This window comes from Monodelphis domestica, chromosome X, assembly GCF_027887165.1.
Source record: "Monodelphis domestica isolate mMonDom1 chromosome X, mMonDom1.pri, whole genome shotgun sequence".
NCBI lineage: Eukaryota > Metazoa > Chordata > Mammalia > Didelphimorphia > Didelphidae > Monodelphis > Monodelphis domestica.
In genome coordinates this window covers 5,236,428-5,261,916 of record NC_077235.1, presented here as the reverse complement: position 1 = coordinate 5,261,916, position 25,489 = coordinate 5,236,428, and the positions used below count along the sequence as shown (strand labels likewise).

Here is a 25,489-nt window from a genome sequence, read left to right as displayed (position 1 = left end):
GTGAACATAATTTTTGTTGCATTGTGGTTCATTTAAAAAAGTGCTTAATATTTTTGCCTTTCTGCATTTTAGCAGGTTTTATTTCTTCATTTCATGGTTAATTTCATGGTCATTTTTTGCAAAGGTGCCATGAACAGCTGAGAAATATGTATACAGTTAGGTCCCAACAATGCAAATAACAAATCTCTTCAAGAAATTGCATGTATTGAATTCAAACTGTTTAAATATATAATTATGTAAAATATGACAATTGGCTCTAGCCTAATGGAAATAAGACAATGTAAGTTCAAATAATGTAACCACTTCAGAAAATTCATTATTCACACTAATCAGGAAGTAGATGCATTCCTTTTTATTCCCATTCAATATCTCTAGGGATCCATCATATCTAACCTTTCTAAAATTCTATTCACATCCTTCACTTTTTTGTTTAGTTTTTGTTTATATTCATCTAGGTCTGAAAGTGGTCAATTGAAACCTCCATTATGATAGTATTACTATATTTCTCCCTATAAATTAACTAATTTGACTAGAGTATTTAGATGCTATGCCATTTGCACCATTGCAATGACATTAATTCAGCAAATTGTGGTTTTCTTGTTTATCTCTTTTAATTAAGTTAATTCAATTAAATCTATTTGTTGTTGCTTTGTCTGAAATCATGACTACTATCCCTGCCTTTTGTTCCTTTAGCTGAAGCATACCACATTTTGCTCCAGACCCTTATTTCAATTCTTCATCTTCCTCTTTCAAGTATATTTCTTGGAAATCCATTATTGTTGGATTTTGCTTTCTAATTCATTCTGCTATACTCTTCTCTTTTTATGGATGACTTTATCCCATTCACAGTTAAAGTTGTTCACTGCATATTATCTTCCATCCCATTCTCTTTAAACCTTTTCTTCTCTTTGTTTCCCACTCCCTCTCTGTAAAAAGGAAGAGGATGATGAGAAAGCAGGAGTGAACTAGGCACCAGCTCCCTAGGTGTAGGGTCATGTCATCTGCTTCTGCTCCTTGCCTCTTTTAGGTTTCCCTCACTCAGAGTTCACTAACAGGTTTTTATCCTTTTTCACCCTTATTTGAACCCCCTCTTTGAAATTCACTCTCCTTACAATTTGTTTTGTTTAAGACGAATCCCTCCTTTAATCTGCCATCTCTCTTATGCCCCCTTTCCTTTTTCCCCTTTCCCTCTTGTTCACTTAAATGTGTTTCTGTACACACAACCCTGCCCCCCCCTCACAAGGTATGTACTTTCCCCTTGACAAGTCTAGATGAGTGAGAATCAGGTATCACTTGTATAGATTTCTACTTGCACCCCTTCTTTAAATGAGACAATTATCCTCATCCTTCCTCTCTTTCTCCTTCCACCCAGTACATTACTCTTCCCCTCCCCTTACATTCTTCTAAAAGGTGATGCAGTAGAAAGAGAAAGAACCAGGCCTGGAATGAGGAAGGCCTGAGTTCAAATCCAGCATCAATCTTACTAGCTCTGTGACTCTGGGAAAGTCACTTAACATCTGTTTGCCTCAGTTTCCTCACTTATAAAAGAGTGACAATAATAGCACCTACCTCGCAGTGTTGATGTGAAAATCACATGAGGTAATATTTGTAAAGTATTCAGCACATTGCCTGGAACATAATAAGCTCAATAGAACTGTTAGCTATTATAATCAAACCACCCTCAGGTCTTCTAATTCAACTCCCTCTCATCTTAATGATGGAGTTCTAAAGGAATACCTGTGTTATCACCCTATCTTAGAATGTATACAGAGGTGGCTAGGCAAGTCAATGAATGGAGCACCAGGACTGGAGTCAGAAGGACCTGGGTTCAAATTTTACCTCAGACACTTCCTAGCTGAGTAACCCTAGGCAAGTCACTCAACCCTGATTGCCTAGCCCTTGCCCCTCTTCTCTCTTAGAATTGATACTAATAGAAAGTAAGGGTTACTTTTTAAAAGAGAAGGTATACAGTTTCTCTTTTAGTCCATTATGACTGATTCATGTTTATTTTTTATGCCTTTCTTGACTCAAGTATTTCAAAATTTCTCCTTATCTCTGGTCTTTTCATCAAGAATGCTTGGAATTCTTCTATTTCCTTAAAGAGCGAATGTCCCCTATAGGGTTATATTCAGTTTTGCTGGGTACGTTGTTTGTGGCTAGAACCCTGTATCTTTTGCCTTCAGAAATACCATATTCTAAGCTCTCCTCTCCTTTATAGTGGTAGTTGCTAAATTTTCTGTGATCTTGACAGTGACTCGTGGGCACTTGAATTTTTTTTCTGACTGCTCAGAATATTGTTTTTCCTTGATCTGGAAAGTCTAGATTTTGCCTATAATATTCCTACAAGTTTCCACTTTAGAGTTTCTTTTGGGATATGACCAGTGGATTCTATTTCTTTTTTTGCTTTTTTATTGTTCTAAGAGATCTGGGAAGTCTTCTTTTATGATTTTTTTAACTAAGCTATCTGGAAGCTTGTTTTTATTGTTGCCATGGTGTTTGGATCCTCCAATGATTCTTAAATTCTCTCCCATTGATCTGTTTTTATTACTAGACACCTGACATTTTCTCCTACTTTTCAGTCTTAATATTTCTTGATGTCTTCTGGTGGTCGTTGGCTTCTATTTGTTCAATGTTAATTTTCATGGAGTTTGTACCTGTTGTTCCAAATTGTTAATTCTCTTTCTAAATCTTTCTTTCATTATCTCTCATTTCTCTTCTCATTTTCCCTTTAACGTTTTCATTTTAGTTTTAGAATTGGGGGGGGGGTAACCCTTCAACTCTTCTATAAATTCTAGTTGAACTTGTGCCTAAGTGATGTTTTTCTTTAAGACTTTTACTTGTAAGTATCTTGGAGCCATTCTGTTCTTCAGGGGTTGTGTCTTTGAGCATCACTCTCACCATAAGAGCTCTTTATGGTGGGATTTCTTTTTATGCTTTATTCTTCCAGACTGCTTCCTGGCTTGTGACTTTATGGTAAGGCTGTTATTCTCTGTTTGCCTCTGGTAGGAATGTCTTGAGCTGAGCTTTTGTCCTCTTAGGTCTTTTCTGCTGCTTTCTTTGGGTATCAAGTGTTGTGCTATTCCAGGATCTCTGAACAATTCAGTCTGGGTACCTGCAAGCTTCCAAGTGCTTCCATCGTGGTATAATTCAGTGCAGAATCTAATCAGTGCCCTCCTAGTCTGAGCTCTGCAAGTTCTTGACCTAAGTTTGGGTCTCCTCAACACTCCTGTGTGCTTATTCCTGGTTAGAAGTTCCAGTAGACTCCTCCTGTAATCAAGCACTATCAGACAGCTGGAAAGCTCTCCAACTTCAGAATTCTAGAACTGTAGGCTCCCCTTTGATCTGAATTTCTGCCCTGGTCATTCCGTTACCATCATCAGCCTTGGCCAGAGGCTGAAGCTGATACTCTGCTCATCTCCTGGGGTTAGAGCCACATAACTACTATTTGCCTCTAAACTTTTTCTTTGATCAGTGCATAGTATTTGCTTCTCACTCTAGAATGTCATCCCCTGCTCAGTTTACCTTTGAGATCTGTGACCCAGAATTTGGTAGTGAAAAATAGATGCCAGCTGACACCTGCTTCCACATTTTGAATAAATTGGGGATCCCCTGTATGGGGCTAGCATAGCTTTTTTCTTTGGTGTGCAGCACTAGAATGCTCTGTTACCAACATGCCCCTGGCCAGACTCTGTCCCCAGTGTCCATAGACCTCTCTGTCTTCCTATGCCAACCAGGGATGGAAATATGAATCACTGTGATTTTTTTTAATGTCCAGATCAGGACTGGGTATAGAATTTTAGAATTGGGTTCTAGAATTTTATGGGGGAGCTGTGTTGGAGAGCTCAGCTATCATTTTTCCTGCTACTTTCTATCTTGACTCTGCCCTAGAGGATGTCTGAAAGACATGGAGGAAGTCTTTATGGCCACCAGTCACAGGCTGTGAGGAAGATAAGATGAGCGTTCCTTAAGTCTTTTTTCCCCTGTTAGTTGCCCTTCCTTAACCAAGAAAGGATTGGCATTTTCTAGGACGAGGCCAGTCTCTTATTTGCTCTGCTTTGGGGGTAAAGGGAGGCAGCCCTGAGATTCTCTAAATGTAGTATTCAGTGGTTGGCATTTTATTTGAAACAGTAAGAAAGATTCCAAATGCCATCATGGAGAACTGGAAAATTCTAATCCTATCCCTTTTCTTGTTAGGGAGATCCTGGGACCATAGAAATCCTGTTGCCCTTGGAGTCAGGTGTACGGAAAAGTAGAAGATCCTCCTTCGCCAAGACCAGCCCTTGAAGGTAAGTCCAATCAATCGGTCAATAAGTATTTATTAAGCACTAGTACAAAAATGAAGCAGTGCCTGCCCTAAGTGAGCTTGCGGTCTAGTGGAGGAGGCAACACACACCCAGAGAGAGACATATATTCAAAGCATACCCAAGCACTTATGTGGCAACCTTGGAGGGCAGGGAGCAGAAGGCTCTAGAAGCTGGAGGGACTGGGAAAGGCATCATGGCAAAAGTGGCCCTTGAGTTGTGATGGAGGAAACCAAAGAGTCCTTGAGGCAGAGGTCATAGATGTAGGCTGTAGCCAATGAGGGGAAAGGTACCGAAATGGGAGATGATGTGGCATGAGGAAGAACCTGCAGGAAGACCACTTTTCTGAGCCCGTAAGAGTGTGTGGGAGCAAGTAATGTGTAACAGGGCAGGTCTAGCTTATGGTGAGCTTTAGATGCCAACCAACAGAATTTCAATTTTATCCAAGAAGTCAGAGGAAGTACCTGGAGTCTACTGAGAATCAGAGTGACATGGTCAGACCTACACATAAAAAATCACTGTGTCTGTGTGGAGTATGGATTGAAATGGGGGGGAGAGACTAGAGCAGGAAGACCAGTTAGAAGGGTATTTCAGTAGTGCATGTGAGAGGTGACAAGAGCCTTTCCTCAGGTACTAGTTGAGGGAGAAAAAAAGAGACACAGAAGAGAGAGAGAAAATCAACAAGACTTGACAGCTTATTGGATGGGGTGGTGGTGAAGGAAAACTGAGGAACTAAGAATGACACCAAGATTTTTGAGTCTATGAGGCTAGAAAGATGGTGGCATCCTGTACAATGAGAGGGAAGTTTAGAAGTGGGAGAGCATCTAGGTGATACATTGGATAGAGTTCAAGGCCTCGAGTCAGGAAGACTCATCGTCCTGAGTTCAAATCTGGCCTCAGACATTTCCTAGATGAGTGACTCTGGGCAAGTCACTTCACTGTACTGGCCCCACTTTCCTCATGCGTCCATGAGCTGGAGAAAGAAATGGCAAACCACTCCAATATCTTTGCCAAGAAAACTCCAAATGGGGTCACAAAGTGTAGGAAGCGACTGAAATGCCTGAAAAGCAGCAAAGGCATATTGAGTTCGAGTTGCCTCCAGGACATCCAGTCCAGAATGTCCAAGAGATATTGGTGATTCCAGAACAGAGCTCGAGAGAGATGCCAGGGCTGCCCCCTAGATCTGGGAGTCACATGCACAGAGATGCTAATTACATTCATGGGAGCCCATGGGGTCATCAAGGGGAACTCTATCTAGACAGACAGGAGAAGAGGGCTCGGGACAGAGGCTTGGAGGCAATGTAATTCGAACCTGGATGAAGATCCAGACTGAACTGTAGAGGCAAATGAGGTCACCAAACCCTAGAAAGGAGGGTTTCTGGGAGGAGAGGCTGGTCCACAATGTCCAGCGTTACCAGAGGTCAGGAAAGATGAGGATTGAGAAAAGGCCATTCGATTTACAAGCCAAGGACTTGGGTTCAGGGTTGAGTCAGTCAGGGGAAGGGAACAATGAGCTTGGCTACTAGAGGAGATGGGAGAAGCCAAAGGTGTTTTGAAGCCCAAGACTAGAGTAGGTGACCTCAGAAGGTCCTTTCCAGTTCTGAAAATTCTATATAAACAAAATTGTCCCTTTTACCTTTGCTTGAGGTCAGGTCTTACTAAGACAAAGCCTAGGCTTTGAGCCCAGATCTGCCTGAGGACACACCCTGTTCAAACTTTGACCTTCTTTTGCTGTTCAGTCCTAGGTTTAGTGACTTGCCCAGGGTCATATCACTAGGAAGCATCTGAGGCCATATTTGAACTCGCACAAGAGTCTTTCTGACTCCAGGCCTGACACGCTATCCACGGCACCACCTAGCTTCCCATAAACCCTTCCGTGGTCTTCTATGTCCTTGCTCAAGGACAATTGCTTTAACATGAGGCCAAGCTTAGCACTGGCCAGGTAAGCTGGGACTTCACCACGTCAGCCAAGATTGGAAAAAAGGCACTGAGCCCAGCCAGAGGCCCCTGCAGTGAGGCTGTCCTGAAAAGAAATGTGCTGCCTCTGTATTTATCAGCCTTCCCAACGGGGGCAGAAAGGACGGGGCCTGGAGAAGAGCCCAGCCAAGAGTTGGCTCATAAATTCGAGCATTAAGCTCTTCCTGGCCTAATGAAATCCCCAGACCAGTCCTGAGATTACAATTAAACTTCATTTTCGGAGTCTTCGGGCATTAAGCAAAGCTGGAATGGCCACGAGGAGAGAGCAGGAACTTTGGGAGAATGAGGACATTTTGTCTTTCTGATTAATGGCCCTTCTCTTCTTTGGAAGCCTCGCTGGGGCTTGCCATTCTGCTGTGAGAGCTTTTGCCACAGTGGCTTGACCCTTTCTCCCCCGTGCCCCAGCATCCCATCAATGACACAGATGGAGCCGGGGACATTTAGAAGCCAGTTTCTACTCTGTGCAAGTCTCAAAAACCCGGCCACAACAGGTTAGACTGAGACAGGCAGCCCCTATCCACAGTGGGTTTGGAGAACAAAGGTGGCAGCCTAGGCTGGTGCCAGCCGCTGCAGATGAGGATTCTGGGGCGAGGGCCTCTCATCTGCTTCCTCCTGGTGGTCATCTAAGCTCTCTGACAAATCCAGTCATGTTGGCAGTAGCTTTAGGTAGCAGAAGGAGCCTCAAGGCCAGGAAAGGGAGCACAGGTAACTAGGGCAGCCCAGGGCCTGAGCTCTCCATTGTACATAGCACCATCCCCAGAGAGTTGCCTCTATGGGTCCCCTCCCTGACTGCTCAACAGAAGCCAGCCAGCCCTTCAGCGACCCATGTCTACACCAGGCTGGCTTTCGCCACACTTCCATTAACCTGAGATTTTGCCAGGAGGCTCAGGTTCTAACCAATCGTGCTTTGGTGCCTTGAACAAGTCCTTCCTCCCCTCTCTGGGGCTCAGTTTCCCCACCTGTAAAACTGAAGGCTTTGAACTAGAGCTCCAAAGGCCCTTCAGGCTCTGGGATTTACAGATCTGCTATTGTTAGGACCTGCTGGCTGACTCCATCTCCTGGGCAGATGGCACTGGAGAAAGAGAAATACAAAGCCTATTCAGTTCTCCCAGGATGCACATTCTCCAGGCCATATTGCCAAGCCTTGGCAAATAATAGCTATCACTCTTTGAGGTACCTTAATTATTGCTAATGTGTGTCAAGTCCCCACCCCAAAAGGCCAGCTAACTGCAAGTTGAATAATGACAGCTTTCTTGGCCTGTGGAATATACAGTCTTCCCTCCAGGTAGGAAGAGAAGAGGTGGGCCTAGGAGCTGAGGCCTGAGTCAGGGGCCAGGGTCGCTGGCCTGGGGTGGAGATGACCAGGAGGCATGGTTCAGAAGAAGCCGAGTTGCAAGTTCAACTCTCAGAAGCCCATTCCCCAGGGTCAGAGCCCAGGAGTCTGGCCAGAGAGATGAAGATGACAGCCAGAATGCAGACAGCCTAGTATAGAGGCAAGAGGCCCTGTGGAGGCCTGGTTTGGGGCAAGAGGTGGGGAAAGATGGCCGGTCAAAACTCAGTTTTCATAGAGTAGAATCGAGAGTTCCAGTCAGAAGAACCAGTCGAATGGCATCTGGTCCAAAGGGTGTGCTGCTGTATTCTTGCCTAATTCTAAGTGGTTTCCCAGGAGTCAGACCACCTCTAATACATCAGGATGATCGACATTGTTTTTTCACTGTCCCTCCAATGGCGACTTCTTCCATTTTTTCTCTCTTTGCCAAATTTCAGGGTTTGAAGTGAAGCCTCAGAGTTAATTTGCATATCTTATTATCAGTGATTTGGAGCATGTTTTCATTGAATCAATCAGCCTAGGAAAGGAGAACCAGGAGAGAGTGGTGTCAGAAAACCCAGAGAGAGGAGAGAGTGTCCAAGAGGAGCTGCTGGGCAGCAGCGTCAGAGGCTGCAGAGAGGTCAAGAAGGATGAGGATTGAGAAAAAGCCATCTGGTTTGGTAACGAACACATCGTTGGTACCTTTGGAGAGAAGAGTTTTGGTGGAAAGATTAGGTCCAAAGTCAGATCGTAAAGGGTTTATAAGAGAGAGTGAGAGCAAAACAGATGGAGACAAGTGGAAAGCCTTCTGAAGGAGTTTAGCCATAAAAGGAAGGACATATATAGGGAGAGAGTTGGTGGACATGGTTGGATCTGATTGATGGTCCTTGCTTTTTAAAGTTTATTTAATTAATTAACTGAGAATATCTTTCCATGATTACATGATTCATGTTCTTTCCCTCCCCTCCTCCTACCCCCTCCCATAGCCAATGAGGAATTCCACTGGGTTTTACATGTGTCATTGATCAAGACCTATTTCTATATTATTGATGTTTGCACTAGGGTGATCCCTTAGAGTCTCCATCCCCAATCATATCCCCATCGACCCATGTAATCAAGCAGTTGTTTTTCTTCTGGGTTTCTGCTCCCACGGTTCTTCCTCTGGATGTGGAGAATGTTCTTTCTCAAAAGTCCGAGGGTCCTTTTTTAATGAAGTTGGGAGGACTTGAGCATGTTCATAGGCAGCAGGGAAGGAACCAGTAGATAGAGAGTGATTGAACATATGACAAGGGGCAGAGAGAAAAATGGTGGCCATCTGCTGGAGAAGACTCAAGGAGACATGCTGATGGTTTCTAATTCCTTTTTGAAAACTCCCTGTATCTTTGGGCCACTTACCTTTTGGGCATGCTCTGTTCTCAATAAAATTATGCTGCTCCTTTTTGATTACTATTGCCTTTGCTGAAGGTTTGCTAATGATGGGAGGGAATTTGAAAGGAAATAAGCATTTCTACAGTTCCTATTATGTGCAAGGCACCGTGCTATACATTTTTTATAGATATTATCTCATTTGGACCTCACAACACCCCTGCAAGATAGGTGCTGTTATTAGCCACATTTTACAGCTGAGGAAACTGAGGCAAACAGAAATAAGGTGACTTGCCCAGGATCACACAGCTAGTAAGTGTCTGAGACTGAGTTTGAACTTGGGTCTTTCTGACTGCAGACCCAGTGCCACCAGCTGACGAGTGATTTCTTTAAGAGTACATCTTAGAATTTTGCAGGCAAACCAAGTCAAGAACTAGCTTGCAGATTTCACTATCTTGACTTTTTGTTCACATCAGGACATTGGCCCATCTCCAGTTTGCTGCACGTCTCCCATTCTCTGTGACCTTTCCAAAATCCAGACTGACAGGGCCTCAGCCACCCCACCTTACAGATCTTTCATACGTTGGAAACTAGATCACCAGAGCTTGGTGACTTGAGCTCAGCTCACCATGGGCAGGGCGCAGCTCTTCACTTCTCCCTACTTAGGTCAGGTTTCCAGCTTCCTATTAGCCACTTTGGGCCTGCCCTTTCCAAAATGTGCATCACTTTCCTTGAAAAAGAAAACACAAGTGGAATAAAAATTAAATGAGTTTGCCTTCCCTCAGTTGTCTATGATGTCCCATCCATCCTGATCAGCAGCCTTGTCCTTTCTTTGACCTTCCTCTTTTCCCTGGGATAGCTTTTAAAAACCAATCCCTTTGGGGATGCCCTTGGCTTTGCTCATCAGCTTTAACTCATTCTGCTCCCTAGCACTCTTGTCATCTTCCTACTGGTCCACGCCATGCCTTCGTGTTCCTCTTTAGCTACATCTTCTGTATATGTCTTCCTTAAATCCACACTGCTTAAGGAAATTCCAATTTGTGCTCATTAAGCCACTTCCCCCTCTTCAGAACCTTGTCTTCTTTTCTTGAGAATTCCATTCTTGAGAGCTTTCCGTCTGTCCTAAACGCAATTCTTTCCCAGAACTTTAGGCCTCCTTTGAACTATTTGAAATTTGCTTTCCCCAGATTTGGAGGGTATGAGAGAGTATCCCCAGCCTCCTCCAGTGCAGATGCCAACATGCAGCACCCATTCCTCCCAACACTGTCATCATTTCTGGCCCAACAACCAGTTGCTCTTTGATGGCAAGAAATGGGTCTAGAATTGCAGTTTTCTTCATTGGTTTTTCTACCTCTTGAACGATGAAATTATCATTAAGTCAAGCCAGGAAATTGTTAGTCGCTTAGCTTTTGGCAGAGCAATCTAGCAGATGTCCAGTTAACTGACATGCCTCTCTTCCCCCCCTCCCCCCGCTATATCCTGCTGGGATTGGGATCTGTTTTCTAAACTCCTCATGTGTTTCCCCTTTCTGTCCAAGATCGCTTGCACAGAACTCTCATGACAACATCGCTTCTGTCTCTGCCCTGGTCGATCTTCACCAACGTGCTCTCAACCACTTGCCCCTTCTCAAGAGTTCCTTCGTTTCCACTGAGGTCTCCATAAGTCAAAGGAAAAGGGCCCTCAGTTTTCATGCTATGCTCTCTGACCAAGAAAATATTGACTGTGTGATGAGTTTTATTTAACCAGCAAAAAGGACTCACACGCAAGCCCAGTAAAGACCATACTCCTTTCCCCTCCCTCGATGAAGCTCTGCCTTCCTCTCAGTCTCCAGGGCCTTTTCCAGTCCTCCCAATTCACAGTTTACCTGCATCTGAGTCCTCTCCCAAAGGGAACACATTCAGGGTTGTTAGAGATTTCACCTTCTTTCCCCAAATCTCTACAATGCGTAGAACTCACAGAACCAATGAAGGACAAGAGCCAAGGGCGTGCACCACTGCTGCTTCATTGGTTTGGGGTCCCCTGGAGAGGCTCCATAGCCCTCCCCTACAGAGAATGAAAAGCTCCTCTGTCCAACCTGGGGGCTTTGGTTACGTTGTGGGTGTACATGTGTGCGTGCGCTCAGTCATGCCCGTGTCCCTGCGGCTCTCCTCTTCTTGGAAAGATATACTGGAAACTGGTCAGTCGCCCTGAACTTGGTTATTAGTGGGGTGATTCAGGAGCAGGCGAGGAGCTCAGGAGTTTCAGAACTATGTATAGGATGACATTAGCAGTGAGCCATTCCCACTCGTTTTCTGTGATGGTCTCCTTGGCTTAGAATCTCCGATTCCCTTCGCTTGTCACTCTGTGTGTTCTGGTACAGCAGTAGTTGTTAACCTTCAGTCTGTGGACCCCTTAGCGATCCATGGATTGGTTTCAGGCGATCCACGACCTTAGGTGGGAAAATGGCCCCTTTATTTTCAAATTTCTCGAATTACAATTTAGCGCTTCCTTCGATTCTGGATGTGGGCAGCAAATGTGACTCTTGAGTAAGAATGTGTCACTAGACTTCCTCAGATAGACTCCCCAAACAAAGGGAAGGTGTCCCAGTGTAGACACAAGCATCTGACACCCTTATTGCCAGCTTACATGACTTGGTGGAGATTTCTGATCTCCCTTCCATTTGCATGGGGAAGCCAAGTGGAGACACCTCCCTCCCTTGGGCCTTCAACATATTGCTGTGATCTGTCTCTGGGCTTGCTTCTTGTGCTTTGGTGTTCACTCCCTCCACAGAAGCAGATCCCAACATTCCAGTGCTTTAGGAGAAGGCCTTCAAGGGTTACTGCCAAGAGAAGAAAGGAAATGACCTGGGAATGCATCATCCTGCAGCTGACCTCTCTGCGCCACTCCTCACATGGCATAGCCACTGACCATGCTTACTTCGATCCCTGCCTTTTGGACCTTTATGCCAGACCTGCTAGGGCTTGTGCTCCCTTGATCTGGTCTTCGTGAGCCCAGGGGTCACCTCCATGCCAAGATAAACTATCAAAGGAGGACGTGGGCAGAGAAGAGTACAGACCCCAGATTTTTCAGGGACAGTCTCAAATTTTACTATTCTGGTCCATTGCCTGGGTCTACCTGCTGCCCCTTCTCTAAAGCCAATGATGAAAAAAACAAAATCTCCTGTCAGACAACGTGGGCCAATGTAGAAAAAGGAAGATATGATCACCACGGGGCTCTCCCTATTGCTGAAAGTCTTATAGCGACCATGCTAGTTCAAATTATTTATGGCTGCTTGGATGATAGCAATAGCCTGCTATTTTGGCTCCCTGCTCCACTCCAACCTCTCCCCTTTCCGGTCTGTCTTCCTTAACTACCAAAGCGACTTTCCTAAAGTGCTGACTCACTTCTACTCAATTAACTCCACTGGCTCCCTATTACCTGCAAAATCAAATGTGAACTCCTCTATTTAGTATTGATTGTCCAACACAGCCTGGCTTCGACTGACCTTTCTAGTCTCATTTGATGGGATCCTCCATCCCAAATTCCTACCTCCACACTCTTGCACTGGCTGTGCCCCTTATTTGTGGAAGCCTGTCCCTCCTCACTTCTTCCTCAGAGCGCCTTACTTTTTTAAGCCACAACTCAACCCCAGCCTCCTCCAAAAAGTTTTTTCCTAATTCTTACCTCCTACCGAGAGAGCCGTTCACCCCTTCCCATTTACCTTGTGTTGATTTTTTATATCATCTTATCTACTTATTTCTGCAGATCTTCTCTCCCCATAGGTTCTTCCGTCCTTGAGGAAAGGGACTTTCTGTTTTTCCTCTGAATCCCCAAAGCCTAGCACATTGCCTGGCATATACAATAGGCACTTAATAAATGGCCATTATTTGATTGATTCCTACAGAAATCATTTTTAAACATTTCAGATAAAACTATAAAAAAAGATCTCCACTTGAATCAAGGCTAGCTAGGAGAGGAAGGGGCGGGCACGAGCTGCCCACAAAGATACAGTTATGAAAATGTTCTTTGTTTTGGAAACAGGAAGAGAAAACAACATGGCTGTCCATTAGGCCTGATATACCATCCATCTTCAACTTTCCCTCAGCTCTCCAAAGGAGGGAGGCCTTTCCTTCGCCTTCCAGCAGCCAGAGCTGAAGAAAAGCTTCACTTCCGGTGTCCCCCCACCCATTCCCCTGTATTTCCTTTGGCTATATTCTGCAGATGCTTCTGTATCCATGTTTGCCCAGTAAAGCGTCAGCTTGTTGCCAGCAGGACCAGTTTTCCTTTTTGTCTTTGTATCGCTGGTGCCTGACAAAGTATCTGGACAGAGTAAGTGTTGGTGAGGGCTGGAGGAATGAATCAACGAATTACAGAACAAACCAACATGGGAGCTTTGGGGAGCTGCAGGGCAGGGCAGGGCACAATTGGATTGGCTTAGGAAGATGCCTTCACCCAAGAGCCTATAGAACAGAAATGCCTGGGCCTGCAGGGCCTCCATCTGGCATTTGGTAAATGGACTCATTTTCAGAGGCCCAGACACCTTCTCTCACCCTTAGGAGATTTGTAATCTTGTTACAGAGACTCGATTTAACTTACCAGAAAAAGGAACAAACATGGTTGACCTCCTCAGCCTCTGAGCCTTGAAGCAAACCAGGCCTGGAACTGGAGCCAGTCTCTCTCTTCTCACCTCTGCCCCCCTCATTTCCCTTCTCCTCCCTGCTGCTGGCCAAGCTATTCTATAGACTATCCCGGCCCCTGCCCCTGCCTCTACGGAGCCTTCTCCTCAAGGCACTAGGCCCAGGCAACTTCCTTACGCCAGGCAGATGCAAAGCCTGCCTTGCTCGGCCCTGCAAAATCTTGGCCTGGGCAGGAAACGCTAGATCTGCCATGTTTTTGCGATGAGGAGCAGGCTCTTTGACAGCTCCAACCTTTGGGAAGAGGTGAAGAAAAGGGAACCATTTCCTCGTAACATTGACTGAGGCCCATTTGTCTAGCATCCAGAGCCAACTTGGCATCTACCGCAGAGCTGCAGCTTTGGAGTCCCCTGAGGGGCCCAGATACTGGGACGAGCCCAAGCAGCCCAAGATCGACCCTATTGAACGGAGGAGAATGGAGGCTAGTACTTCTTAGTGGAGCACCACCACTAGGCCTGCTAGTCCATCTGTGGCTCCACGCTTGCTCAGCCCTCTCTCTCCTCTGAATCCTGGGGGAGGAACAGGGCCTGCCAAGAGTGTCTGTGCACTTGCCCAAGCTCTGACCTGGAGCCACAGCAGATGTTGGCATGGTTTGGAGCCTTTGCTTTGAGAACCCGTGTGGGACACAGTTCATAAATAGTTGGTGGTGGCTTGAACCTTCACTCAGTAGGTTCCCCAGACCACTTCCTGGTCTACCTTGGTCAGTGGGGAAAGGGACAAAATGAAGCATGTTAGAGTAGAAGATTGGGGCAGGGGGAGTCTTTCAGTGCCAGGAGAAGTTTCTTGAGGCAGTTTAGTGGACATAGCATCAGGCCTAGAATCAGAAAGACATAAGTTCAAATCCAGCCTCAGTCACTTGAGGAGAGCTTACTTTGTCCCAGGCTCGAAGGTACTTCTTAGCTGTGTAAACCTGGGCAAGTTACTTCCCTTCTGTTTGCCTCAGTTTCCTCAACTGTAAAATGGGCATAATAATAACAGCACCTACCTCACAGGGTTGTTGTGAGAGCCAGCTATTTATAAAGTCCCTGTAAGCCATAGAATAGCAAATCGCTCGTGTCTTTCTCGCATCTCAAAGTCTACAAAACATTGTAGACTCCTGATCTATTTTGGTTCTGACAAGTGTTGTGAGGTGGGTATTCTTATTAGCCCCATTTTAACCAATGGTGAAACTGGAGAGGCTGGGTGATGTGTCTGGGGTCACACCTAGAGTCTGTCTTGGGTGGGATTGAAGGCCAGGGTCCCGCCTTTTGACCCCTTCCTAGCACCTATGGCTCTTCCAGGCTTCACTTCCTCAGGGGAGATAACTAATTCAAGCTGAGGTACCGATGGCAGATATTGGTTCATTGAACGCTCCCTTGATTCCAGATATGCCTCTGCACTTTAACCAGGGCCTCCAAACCCAATGGGACCACACTAAAAGGAAGGGTCAGCACTTTACACACCAAGACAGACGGCATTCCTATGTGAACCGTGTGAACTTCCCAGAAGTCTGGGTTTCCAGGTCCTTGGGTCCCTGGCTTGCGGAGGGGATCTCCTTCTGGGGCAGTGGGGAGGAAAAGACCCTGCTGTCATGGATTCTCCTTCAGGGAGTCCCCGTGGGACACTTCCAGTTCCTCTTTGATTCAGAACTCAGACCTTTTGAATAACAAGCTGTGGTCCAGACAGACATTCAGATGGATGGCTTGGCCCCAACTCTACTTAGATGAAAACAAGTGAGGGAGGCCTTTAAAAGTGTGTGGTTCGGCAGGGCTTGGCGAGATTTATTCTGAGTTTCCGCAACATCTGATAAACACCTTGGAAACACTCTAACAGCCTTGGATTGCTGCCCATGGGCTCGTTGAGAGGCTTTCTCTCTGCTCCCTGGCCTAGAGCTTACAGATTCCATTCTCTTCCCTTGTTCAAAAGCCCAAGACAACAACTTCTGCTTTCCAGCTGCCCACGGGTTTTCCAAGATGGCTAACAGTGACTTGGCAAGCACAGTTCTTCCAGTACTCGTGGATATAGTTCGTCAAGGTCTAGGGCCAGTAGAGACTCTCTTTACCATCTCCTCACATATCTTGGATTGCAATTCTCTATGGACTGTTTCGGCTCTGTCCTTTCCAGTCCAAAGGTCATTCTCCTTAGCAGAGAAAACATTAGCAAAAATAAGAGTTGTCAGGATCTCATCACTGTGGGTGTTTTCTCCACTACTGCATATCTCAGTCTACCTCTTGCCTTCCTATCCCATGCAACTCTCCTCTGGGTCTTCCCATAATCCCACCCAAGGTATAAGGGATTTCCCCCCCAGATATCTTACCAGTAGTATGTACAGGCAGACCAGTGGTTCTCCTGATCTCTTACTACATGACTGGCCCACCAGGTAAACAGTTCTCTAATGACGTCTTGCCCACAATTTCTCTTGCCTAGCTCTTCACTGGTAATGTGGTGTAGCCTCCTCACTTCCATCATGGAGTTGATCCATTGCCCTTTAAGCAACCTTCAATTAAATTCTTCGGTGACTGACATTTTAAAACAAAGTTATATGAGTTCTTATCAAGGCTCTCTCACTTAACCACTCACCCTCTTCATCATCATCATCATCATCTAACTAGCACTTAGATATAGCACTTTACAGCTTGCAAAACATTTAATGATATTACCTCATTTTATCCTTTCAACAACCCTGAAAAGTAGGTGCCTAATTACCCCTATTGGGGGGAATGAAGTAACTAAAGCATTCAAGGTAACTTGTCTAGGATCATACAGCTAGTAAAAGTATGAGGTAGGATTTGAACCTGGTTCTTATTGACTCTAAGACCAATGACCTATCCACTGTGCCACCTAGCTAATTTTGAGAGTCTATTTTTCCCACCCATAAAATATAGATATAAGACTAAACAAATTTCCACCTAGTGAACATGGCATTACACTTTATGGAGAATGGAAGCGGTCCTTGGCTTGGGTGCCATATGCCTGTGATGAGAAGAGTTCAGATTTTATGACACCATTGCCAGGGAAGGATGGAGAAGAGTTTTTTCTAAAGGTTTTGATACAACTTTTCCATTTCTTGTTTGTTGTCCTCATTCTAGTTTGTAATATTAATAATATAAACTGTAAGAGAAACGGAAAAGGTGGATGATAGACTGTATCCAACTTCCATTTGTAACTATAGCTCAAGCAATCTGACTGCTTTTGAACTGAAGAGGGTTATGTAACAGGTTAACCCTGGTAACAAACTCCTTGGAGACAGATTACAAAAACAAACCTTATTTATTGTATTAAAAGAAAGGCTAGTAATAAGGGTTTCAAATAGGGGTTCCCTAATTCTAGCAGGGGCACTAAGCTTTTCCCACTTCTCTCTAGACCTCACGGTCTTTCTTCTTGTCTCGAGTAAACTCAATGCCTTCCTATTTCTCCTCATTGGATCTTAAAATCCCAACGATCTGATCTAACCTACTTCTAATATCCTGATTAATTAACTTGCCTCCAAGATGGGCCTGGGGGGGGGGCAAAATGGCTTCTGGCCAATTTGGGCCAAGAGTCTATCTTCACACAGTCAGGATCACAAAGAGCAGGAAAGAAAGATCTTCACTTCTTTCTCAGTTGGTAATATCTCTCAGGTCACAGTCACTAAATGTTGATATTGGTATTACCAAACTGGCACAGTAAATTGCCAAAAGCTCCAGAGGAAAAACTTCCTGTTTCACCAAATTCCAGTGGGTCAGAGCCCTCATGAAAATACAGTTGGCTCAAAAAAACCCTTTCTACATTCCACAGAACTCTGCCTTGCAATCCCCACTGGCTGCAAATTCCAAAGCAAGAGGCAGTTTTGCAGGACTTAACTTTTTGAACCATAAATCTAAAATCTTATCTTAATAAGCTTCACCCTTAAATTCCCTCAGAATGATTTTTTCCCTTGAGTCTCCCTCCTCTACTTCTCAGTATTTAGGAGGTAAAACTGCTCATAATCTTGAATAATCTTCCTTTTGAAAGATTTTACAAAAGGGTATTGCTCTTGACTGAATATGTCTCTATTTGGCAAGAAGATCCCGTATTTACTGACTGTGATGCTTTATAAACTCTTACATCACATTGTGGTGGTTTCTTCACATCAGTAACACGTATTTAGTAAATAGTATTAGGCTGTCAATGTCTGCGCTTTTATCCATTTTCCCCCATTTTGGAACATCAACAGGTTGCTTAAATAGGTTGGAGTTGCTTCAATTGCATGCCAGATCTCATTTTAATTCTTTCTTCTAGATTATCCTTAATTTTAATCCCCGATCTAACAAGTTGATGATTTGACAACCCAGACAGCTGATTAGGAAATGGCTTCCATATTTATTATTGATTTATTAATGGAATATAACCATATTAATATTATTTGGTGTTCAACATACCCAAATGCCTCCTGCCAGTCTTCTGAAATAAAAAAAAATACTTAGGAAGAAAGTAGTGAAGCTTGCTTGTGGCCTCTCAGTCTTCAGCCTCTCTAGTTTCTTATTCCTGGATCATGGTTTCCAACATATTTTTCATTGCTTTACCCTATGTTCACCTTTACATGGAAGTTAATGAGCTTTAAAGAACATGTTGACTTAATTGGGATTTCTAGAGCAAGTACTCTGTAGCATCTCTCTGCCTCATTCTTTGCAACAGATGCTGGCACAGAAGCAGCTCTTGGTGATCTCTTTGCAAATAATTATCATGAGCAATTCAAGATGAGGTGACCAAATGTCACATGTAATGATGTTTCTTGCTTCCTTTGTACACATGATAAAATCAACTCTGCCAACTCATGGCTTTGCCTCTCTAAGGATTACCTGTGTCCTCCTACCTAGATACCACAGCCTTTTGTCTTATTGCTTCCTTCATAGTGAGGAGATCAAGATGGCGATGGTTCAGCTCCTCTAAAACTATTCATTTGTTGGTCACTGGACAAGGATCCCATATTTACAATACCAACAGCTAAGCTAATGTTTACATACGGTCTTAAATTCCATGATTGTGAGTACCCTGCCATGGTGCAAGATGCTAGCCTGGATACTTCAGTTCAATTCCTACCCTAGCTGTGTGACCCTGAGCAAGTTACTCAACCTTTCTTGTCCTCTGTTTCCTTCTCTGTCAAGTGAGGGATTGGACTCAGCCTCTAAGGTCCTCCCTAGCTCTCCATCTATGAACCCATCTTCCACTTTCCCCACTCTGCCACCTTTTCTATAGAAGTAGAAGGGAGTTTCTGAGGCCCAAAGACCATTTGATATTTTTCTTTTTCTGTGAGTTTCCATAGCTAGAAGATATTCATCAGTAACTAGTGAGCCTCTTCATATATAGTTAACTAGGCTGTTCCTTGGAAAATGCCAAGACTGAAGTGGAAGTCTCTCTCACGTAATAACTGGATTTGTTTTTGTTTTTAAATTTTTTTTTAATTTAGAATATTTTTCCATTGTTACATGATTCATGATCCCCCCACCCCCACTTTTTCCTCTCTCCTCCCAAAGCTGACAAGCAGTTCCACTGGGTTATAATGCATCATTGTTCAAAACTTATTTCCATGTTATTCATATTTGCCGTAGAGCCATCCTTTAACATCAAAGCTCAAATCATATCCCTATTAAACTATGTTTTTTCCTGCATTTCCACTCCCACATTTCTTTCTCTGGATGTGGACAGAATTCTTTCTCCTAAATTCTTCTGATTATCCTGGGTCATTGCATATTCGATTGTGCCACAGTGTATCAGTCTCTGTGTACAATGTTCTCCTGGTTCTGCTCCTTTCACTCTGCATCAATTCCTGGAGGTCATTCCAGTTCACATGGAGTCCCTCCAGTTCATCATTCCTTTGAGTACAATAGTAGTCCATCACCATCAGATACCACAATTTGTTCAGCCATTCCCCAATTGAAGGGCATCCCCTCATTTTCCAATTTTTTCCCACCACAAAGAAGCACAGCTATGAATATTCTTGTACAAGTCTTTTTCCTTATTATCTCTTTGAGGTACAAACCCAGCAGTGCTATGGCTGGATCAAAGGGCAGACGGTCTTTTATTGCCCTTTGGGCATAGTTCCAAATTGCTCTCCAGAATGATTGGATCAATTCACAACTCCACCAGCGATATATTAATGTCCCAATTTTGCCACACCCCTCCAATATTTATTACTTTCCTTTACTGTCATATTAGCCAGTCTGCTAGGTGTGAGGTAATACCTCAGAGTTGCCTTGATTTACATTTCTCTAAGAGATTTAGAACACTTTTCATGTGCTTATTAATAGTTTTGATTTCTTTATCTGAAAATTGCCTATCCATGTCCCTTGCCCATTTTTCAATTGGGGAATGACTTGCTTTTTTGTACAATTAATTTAGCTCCTTATAAATTTGAGTAATTATACCTTTGTCAGAGGTTTTTGTTATGAAGATTTTTCCCAATTTGTGGCTTCCCTTCTAATTTTGATTGCATTGGTTTTGTTTGTACAAATACTTTTTAATATAATCAAAATTATTCATTTATATCTTGTAATGTTCTTTATATCTTGCTTGGTATTAAATTCCTTCCTTTCCCACAGATCTGACAGGTATACTATTCTATGTTCACCTAATTTATTTATTATTTAACTCTTTATATTTAAGTCATTCACACATTCTGAGTTTATCTTAGTGTAGGGTGTGAGATGTTGATCTAATCCTAATCTCTCCCACACTGTCTTCCAATTTTCCCAGCAGTTTTTGTCAAATAGTGGATTTTTGTCCCCAAAGCTGGGATCTTTGGATTTATCATAGACTGTCTTGCTGAGGTCACTTACCCCAAGTCTATTCCACTGATCCTCCTTTCTGTCTCTTAGCCAGTACCATATTATTTTGATGACCACTGCTTTATAGTACAGTGTAAGATCTGGTACTGCTAGGCCCCTCTCCACATTTTTTTTCATGATTTCCCTGAATATTCTTGATCTTTTGTTCTTCCAAATGAACTTTGTTATGGGTTTTTTCTAATTCGGTTAAAAAGTTTCTTGGTAGTTTGATAGGTATGACATTGAATAAGTAAATTAATTTGGGTAGGATTGTCATTTTAATTATGTTAGTTCATCCTACCCATGAGCAATCGATGTTTTTCCAATCGTTTAGATCTAGTTTTAATTGTGTGGAAAATGTTTTGTAGTTGTGTTCATACAGTTCCTGTGTTTGTCTTGGCAGATAGATTTCCAAGTATTTTATATTGTCTTTGGTGATTTAAAATGGAATTTCTCTTTCTAACTCTTGTTGCTGAGATGTGTTGGAAATATATAGAAATGCTGATGACTGATATGGGTTTATTTGGTATCCTGCGACTTTGCTAAAGTTGTTGATTATTTCTACTAGCTTTTTAGTTGATTCTCTAGGATTCTTTAAGTAGACCATCATGTCATCCACAAAGAGTGATAGCTTGGTCTCCTCATTGCCAATTTTAATACCTTCGATTTCTTTTTCTTCTCTAATTGTAGAGCTCCCATTTGACCAGCACAGCCCAGAACCTGGGTCATCACCATGCCCCATGAACTCCTAGAGGAAGATTTGTTCAGTTTTCCTCCCAACAGAGCTTTTAAAGAGCCCTTTAAATCCTTTGGAACTGTCTTCCCAGCAGCCTTAGCTCATTGGAGCCTTTGACACCATTCTGACAGGGCTTGGCCATGAGTTTCTGATTATCCTGCTTTCCACACCAGTGCATTCATCCTAGAGATTTAATCTGCTCAAATTTCTAAACATCTCACTCAAATCAATCAAGATGTTCTTCAGGACTCTGTCATTTTGGTCATGTCTGACTCTTCATGATCTTTTTGGGGTTTTTCTTGGCATAGATATTGGAGTGGTTTGTCTTTTCCTGCCATTTTCCAGGTGAGGAAACTGAGACAAACAGGATGAAATGACTTGCCCAGAGTCACACAGCTACTAAGTGCCTGAGGCTGGATTTGAACTCAGAAGTTTCTGACTCCAGGCCTGGCCCTCTGACTACTGCCCTAATAGTGAAATGAAAACTGTGTTGGAACTATGGTTCAGGAGTTAGAACCCACTGTGGTTAAATGCAAGCTTCACTACTTTCTTTCAGAATAGTCAGGAGTTCCCCAAGTGTCCTCTTTCACCCCTGCCCTCTTGGCCTATTATTGCTTACTCCTCAAGCCTGAACCACTCCCAGCTAGGGGGCAACAACAGAATGCATTGGGCCTGGAGACAGGAATACTCAAGTTCAAATCCATCTCAGATACTTCCTAGCTATGTGACCCTGGGCAAGTCTCTTCACCACTGCCTGCCTCAGTTTCCTCAACTGTAAATGAGAAGAATAATAGCACCCACCCCCAGGGCTGTTGTGAAGATCAAATGAGATAACAATTATAAAGCACTTAGCACAGTGCCTGGCATGTAGTGAGGAGCTAAGAAATGCTTCTTCCCTCACTCTACTTACCAGTTGCTGAACAGAGCCAGAGGAAGTTCTGCCGACCAGGCCCACTACACATTTATTCTCTCCCAGGTCCTTCCCCCACCCCTGCCCTAACTCATTCTCTATTGCCTCTAGCAACTCTCCCTTCCCATTAGACCTCCTCCTCCTCCTCTCCCAGCCAAGGACCCTGCCCAATAATTTACAGAGAACACCGAGGCCATTTGAAGTGAGCTTCCTCTTCTCTTCTCCTCATCCTCTTTCTCTTTGGTTACTTGGCCGAGTTCTAGGCCTCTACTTGTGTGCCTGAGCCATTCCTTTCCTTCCTTTTTCTCAAGCAGCTTCTCCCTACTATCATGCCCCTCCCCATCTGCTGTGTCTCCCTGCATCCTTTCTGGCTGCCCACAGCTTCTCCAGCATGCTTCACGTGACCCCACCATCCCTGCCACCTCTTCTTCTCAAAGCCACAATCTGGGGGAACATCATGTACATGCGATGCTTTCACTTCTCTCGATCTCCTTTCGGCCTTCTGCAATCTAGCCTCTAGCCTCATTGCTCAACCGGAAGGACCTCTCCAGAGTTGTGGATGATCCTGATCAAAAGGCCCTTTCTCAGGCCTCTCCTTGCCATCCTCTCTGTGGTGGATGATGCCCGCCTTCCTCTCCTGGACACTCTGTCCTCTCTGGTTTGGCGACAGTATCCGAGATCATGCCTTCTACGTCCTCCTCGGTCTCTTTTGCTGAATCGTCATCCATGTCACTAACTCCTCCTGACTGGGGGTATCCCCTAAGGCTCTGTCTTGTCCCCTCTTCTCTTCTTCCACCTGATTTTGCTTGGTGGTCTCATCAGCTCCTGTTGGCTCAATGGTCGTCTCTATGCAGAGAATGCCCACGTCTGTCTATCCAGTCCACCTCTCTCCTGAGCTCCAGTCCCCCTGCCTCTTTGCCATATCAAACTCAACATGTCCAAACCAGGCCTCATTCATTTCCCCCCCCAAACTGTACTGCATGGGTGTTTAGAGTGCTGCCATTCTTCTAGTCACCCATCTAACCAACCTTAGTGTGTCTTCAGAATCGCATTGTTGAGAGCATTTTTTACACATGCACATTCCTCCCCCTCAATTACTCTGTTCAGTCAGATCGGACAACCAGCTCTTTGCCAACTTTGTCGTTCCATCTCCAGCTACCACACTTTTGCCTCCTATGTCTCCAAGTCTTAGAACCCTTAGCTTCCTTTGAAGCTCAGCTCAGGTGTCACCTCTTACAGGAAGACCTTCCCAGTACCCCCTAGATATCACCTCTCTTTCCATTTTCAAAGTATTTTATTCTGTATTATCTATTGATTTATATGTTGTAAACATACCCTATGTGGTGAATATAAGCTCCTTAAGGGAAGCAACTGGAGTTGGTATAATTCTGGGTATCTCCTCAGAACCTAGCATAGTTCCTGGCACATAGTAGGTTTATTGTTTGAGGAACTGAAGTACAATGAGTATTCTTAAACATTCCTCCCAACACATGCTCTTCCATCCAGTGTCGCCGGCCTCCTGACTGTCCCAAGAACAAGACCCTCCATCTCTGATAATTTTTCTCCATATCCCCCACACTCTCCTGGAACACTCTATTTCCTCTGCTCTGACTGCTGACCTCCCTGGTTTCCTTTAAGCCCCAACAAAAATGCCCCTTTCTCCAGTTAGCCTCCCCCACACCCTCTTCATTCCAGTGCCTTCCCTCCCTCTGCTGTCTCCTATTTATCCCATATATAGCTTGAATTTGTATACATTTGCTCATGTGTCTTCTCCCCCAGGAAATTGTGAGTTCCTTTAGAGCAGGGACTGTCTTTTGCCTCTTTTTGCATCCTCAGTGCTTATTAAGGCACAGTGCCTGGCACATAGTAGGCACTTAATCAGTGTTTATCAATTGAGGAGAATTGGGTACGGGGAGGGAGGTGAAGCAGGACAGAAAATGGTGGCCAAGGAAGGCTCACTCAAGGCATGCTGGAGCTCTTAACCAGGTGGCTCTGTGTCTTCTTATAAACCTCAAAGGGAGGCAGATTCTTTAGCTCCTGGTTGGGAACCAAGCAATCCCTCTGGACTCGAGCATAGTGGCCACGATATTCGTTCCCTCCAAAACATCTCTCCACTAGCCCATAGAGGGCCCATCAAGTCTGACAACACTGGAGTGACCCAGCGGCAGCGATGCTCATATTTTTAATAAAAACAAACCCAACCTATTTATTTGATGAATGGGACCTGAAAGAGATGCATTTTCTCCAAGTTCTTAAAAAATGGTATATGGGAGCCATATCTAGCTACCATGTTCCTTCCCAGATATCTCCTTGCCTTCTTTAACCTAGCATCCTCCTCTCGAAGGATATGACACTTTGATGAGCAGCTGGACTACCCAGCCACCCCCAGCAGAGCCTGCAGACCCTTGCCTCCATTTATAAAGCAAAGAGGTGAGACGTTTAGACCCGGCAGGTCAGAGACAACCAATATGTCACGGTAGGAAATTGGAAGTTCGTATTGGAGGGTCTGGCTCAGAATCAAAGAGAGTGCCTGACTCTCTGAATAGGAAGGGGCATCTCATCCCCTTGTTCCTGAGCAGAAAGCTCTTCCATGGCATGCCTGATGAGAAGAAACCCTTTTGAGAGAACCTCGGGATTCTTTTCCTTCGATGTGAGTCAAATCGTCCCCTCTTGTAATTCTTCCCCACTGCTGCTCCTGGTTCTGTCCTTGGGAACCAAGAAGAAACAAGTCTAATCCTTCTTTTCCCATGACCGTCCTTTCTATCCCAGAAGGCAGATGGCACATCTGGCCCCACATTGTACCAAAGCTTTTTCTCTTCTCTAGGCTCCACATCCCCAGCTCCTGAGATGGATCATCCTATTCTCTTGTCTCTACTCCCCTTGTCATCCTAACCTGCCTAGAGTTGACTGCAGTCCTCCAGATGTCCTCTGACAAGTGCAGAGGAGAGGAGCACCATCATCTCCCTCATCCTGGACCCTAGGCTTTGTGGTCCAATGGTAAGAGCACTGGACATGGAGTCAGAGGACCTGGGCTCAAACTCCTGCCACCTTTGAGTCCAGACAAGCTCCTTAAACCACCCATCAGGCCTCAGTTTCCTCCTCTGGAAAATGGTGGATTAGAATAGATGACCTCCAAGTTCCCTTCCAGTTATATATCTCAGGCTTCTGTGATATGCCCTCAGACAAGGGCAAAATTGGCTGGCCAGAAAGGAGAAGTAGTTTCTAGGCGACTCTCTGCCAGTTGTGTTTCCTGAGGCTTTGGGTCTTAGCTGGCTCTCCCTGCTTTACGTGGGCACACGTGCCCATGCTCGAGGCCATTCAGGCATCCCCAATGCTGGTTTGCCATTCCTTAGCTCACAGTCTGACTGATCTTGTGAGTACCCTTATGCCTTGTCTATTTGTTAGTCATTGGGCAGAGAAGGTGGTTGGCTGCCCTTGAGTCTATAGATTGAAG

The 25,489-nt window shown here is 44.4% G+C and overlaps 1 protein-coding gene across 1 annotated transcript in view; it reads left to right on the top strand.

The window, feature by feature from the left end:
- The window catches only part of TRPC5 (transient receptor potential cation channel subfamily C member 5), a 139,519-nt gene that overhangs the window by 9,287 nt on the left and 104,743 nt on the right, over positions 1 to 25,489 (top strand). The window contains exon 2 of the mRNA XM_056809806.1: positions 4,195 to 4,286. The gene's annotated coding sequence lies outside the window, so the exon portion shown is untranslated. The remainder of the gene's footprint in view (positions 1 to 4,194; positions 4,287 to 25,489) is intronic.